Raw genomic sequence first — 3,959 nt, forward strand, 5'->3', positions numbered from 1 at the left:
GCCCCCCCCCCCCCCCGTAATTTCCCCTTTGCATTCCAAGAGCGGAAATTCGCCTTCAGCGGGATTTTTCTTATGGGACCAAAATGTCCCGCTATAGCCATTTGACCTGGCCACAGGACCTCGAGTCAATCGACAGTGGGACGGAAATTTGTGTCAGATTTAATAGATGGTATCGATGATGTTTGCGTCGAATTAGCTTCCAGGTGTGACGAAATTAAGTATGTTGTCTGCCTCCTAAATGATCAAGATGATGTCGATTTGGGGAGGGGGGGGGGGGGGGGGGGCGCTACGTGCTTGTAATTTTTTCCGTCAGGTTGTCAAGAGAATTTTTAAAGAATTACTTGTTGATTAGTTGTATTATAAATGTACTTAGTTATATCACCTTCTAAACACTGACCGCATCGATTGAGAGCTGAATCTACATTGAAGTATAAAGTTGAACAAACGACGTCAGATTTTAAAATAAAGCAACCATTGCACTGTTTTAACTACTGTGGGTCGGTGGCAGCTGCATGTACTGGGGTGTGGTTTGCTCCTCCTTTCCAATCAAACATCTATCGTCGCTCGCTGTCTCTCCTTTTTTGTGAGTGTTTGTTCCTCACTCTCAGGTAACATCTCGAATCTTCAAACAGTCTGCTCAGATCTCTGTCACACTGTGTGAGATTGGTCTTCCTCTCCCGTCTGTTTCCAGGGGAACTGCTATCTCAAGCTGGAGGGGTCCCACTCCTACAGCTGGAGTGCTGCGCAGGTATGTGGATCCACATAGTAATAGTAATATACTCATATAGGCAAACAGAGAGCCAGGCATTTATTTATTTATATAGAGAGAATCTCTCTCTATATATATTCATATATATATTTGTCCTTAGAGAAATTCGCGCGCGCGACCCGCAAGTTGCACACGCAACTTTTGGCCTCTGCGCAACTTTTCCGCAAGTTGCGCAACTTTTGCCATTTTCGTGAATTCGCGAATTTTAGGCAATTTTCTACAAAAGTTGGAAAAATGATAATTAAATTTGGGTACAAATAACCGACATGTTCTTTTACAACTAAAAATAACGTATATCTACCTCTTCCTTTGCGCTACGGACTACGAGGTGGCCACTTGCCCTGTGCCCGTTGCGGATGAGATCGGGTCGGGATGATCGCCCGACTCGTTGCCTGAAAACAACGCGTTTGTTTTTTGAGGCAACGAGTCGGGCGCGATAGATTTGTGCCACGATAGCCACTTTGCGCCATCAGTCTGTCGAGCAAACCGACTCGTCCCGACCTGATCCCCAAAAAGGTGTAAGATTATATTTAAACAACCCCAAACCACGCTGGTCACATGTGCCCACCGCATAGATGTAGCCCACCGTCAGCGAGAGTTTAAGTTTAAGGACCTGACGCATCTGTCATGCTAGAGGACAAACTGTTTTTGTACACCATGCAACCTCCATGCAGTTGGTTTTTTAAATTAAATTAATTTTTTATTTTGCTACGGTAGACATTCACATTTAACTTTTGATTTTGATCTAACAAAACTCATGTTGGTTACTTTGATTGCAATGAGCATACCAACAATGTTTTCCAATAATTCCATGACATTTTTTGCTAAACACGTCTTGCAACTTTTGTTGATTTTTCTGGCAACTTTTTGCAACTTTTGCTATTTTCAAATGCAACTTTCTCTGAGGACAGATATATATATATATATAATATGGCAATAACAAGCTTTATTTGCCTCGCTGGGAGAAATTTGTCTTGGTCTTTTACAATGGCAGTGGTTGTTACAAAGGTTAGGTGCACTCACACATGTATGTGTGTATATACGCACTAGACAGGTAAATGCGTGTCTCACGTGCTGAAACAACCCGCTCCGTAAACACACACACACACACACACACACACACACACACACACACACACACACACACACACTCTCTCTCTCTCTCTCTCTCTCTCTCTCTCTCTCTCTCTCTCTCTCTCTCTCACACACACACACTCTCTCTCTCTCTCTCTCTCTCTCTCTCTCTCTCTCTCTCTCTCTCTCTCTCCCTCTCCCTCTCCCTCTCCCTCTCTCTCTCTCTCTCTCTCTCTCTCTCTCTCTCTCTCTCTCTCTCTCTCTCTCTCTCTCTCTGTTTAATTTGTAGCACTGTGTGTTCAGTAACCTCACTGCAATTGGAACGGATTAATTTCTTCTGTCTGTCTTGCTAGACAGATAGATAGTAGATAGATATATAGACATAGATAGATAGATAGATAGATAGATAAATGGATAAGGGGAGCCTCCAGTGAATATGAATATGAGCCATTGCCAAAACGTCACCCAACTGAGGGGTAGGCTTTTTAGAACCCCCAAAACATTATTTAACTGCTAAATCTACTTGTTTTTCTTGTGTAGAGCAACTAACGAATATCTCAAGAGATAACGTGCAATAGCATTAATGGGTATCTTTCTTTCTATTTGTTTTTTAAATCTACTAAATCTTCATGAATTATAAGGGTGTTTTTACTTTCCAAAAACGTAACTCTGTGCAAAGCCCAATGGAAGCCAATTAAATTTTAAAAAGAACTGGACTTGAGTGCTTAATTTTGTGTCCACCTGTAAATAGGAATGTATGGCTTCTCTCATGCTTGTTTTTCTTTCCATTTTGTCCTGATACTCTGCCCACGGGACTATACTAAAAAATCGCGTCTCGGTTGTATTGTATGTCGCGCAAAACTGTTGTTAGTTAATAAAACAACATCATCCTTGGGCTAGGGAGTGAACGGGGGACTTGTTCTTAACTTATTGGAGCTACATTCAATTTATGTGAACAGGCAAAATATTAGTATTAATAGCATAAGTCTACCAAAAAAAAAAAAGTCCCTTTGAAGGTAGGTCTATGTTGTCGTCACATTTTGCTGACCACAACGCAGTCATTTTGTTTCGTTGTCTTCTAATTGTGTGCTTTAAAATGCCCTGAAAGGAAACTGCTCCAACTGCTATATATTCAAAACCGGAAAACTCTTTTTCTTTTGAATCTTCACAATGAGTGCACATCCTGTTGACTGTTGTCACACCCACTTTGCATCATGAGATACAACCATCACGTTAAGGTAAGTTCGATACGACCATCGAATTTGACATGGTATAATTTGCAAATTAAGAATATAAATGGTATCATAGTTGTCTTAAGACAATTTACACAATCTGTTTCAACAATACCGTCACTGCGAACACAGAAAGGGCACAGTACAGTGCTTTCCATAGAAGAGGAAATTATGACAAAGAGGTGACCAAATGATGACAAAGTGGCGATGTCACCTCCGATGCAGCCACAACAATGCAACCACAACAATGATGCGTACTATACCTCTTTATTATTGTTTCTTTATTTGTTCAACCCCTCAGTCTGTTAATTGTATCATTAAGATTGAGTTCAAAATGTTTTTATTGTAGACAGTTTACAGTTGTGTTGTTGTAAAGAAGACAAAGTCTTTGTTTTGGTTGTAACGTTGTCGACAGTGTATGGCAATTCACTCGTCATTGCGATAAAACCATAGCACCCACAAGGAAAGAAAACATCCTTTTGATAAAATTTCGTTCATTCAAACAGTTTTATTAGATCTAGATTTACAAGGTTTCATTTTGATAAGGTTGAAAAATAAAATACTGTCTCATACTAAAAGTGCGGTTCTGTTGCAACTGTATCCGTTGCAGCGATGTATGATAATTCTAACTTGTCTTCGTGACAGAATATGAAAAATTCAGCCTTGCTTTAATGAAATTGTCAATTTTCTAAAATTATGTACAAAGATTGTGAAGGCTCAGTTTAGAAAGTCATACTTTGTTGAGGATTTTCTTTTTCTGAAGATAGATCTATTTTTATAACAAATCTTTGCTACTAGTGTATTCCTATTTAAAAAAAAAATATATATATAATGTGTGTGTGTGTGTGTGTGTGTGTGTGTGTGTGTGTGTGTGTGTGTGTGTG

The sequence above is a fragment of the Aplysia californica genome, unplaced genomic scaffold (genome assembly GCF_000002075.1).
Source record: "Aplysia californica isolate F4 #8 unplaced genomic scaffold, AplCal3.0 scaffold00129, whole genome shotgun sequence".
In the NCBI taxonomy this organism is placed as follows: Eukaryota; Metazoa; Mollusca; class Gastropoda; order Aplysiida; family Aplysiidae; genus Aplysia; species Aplysia californica.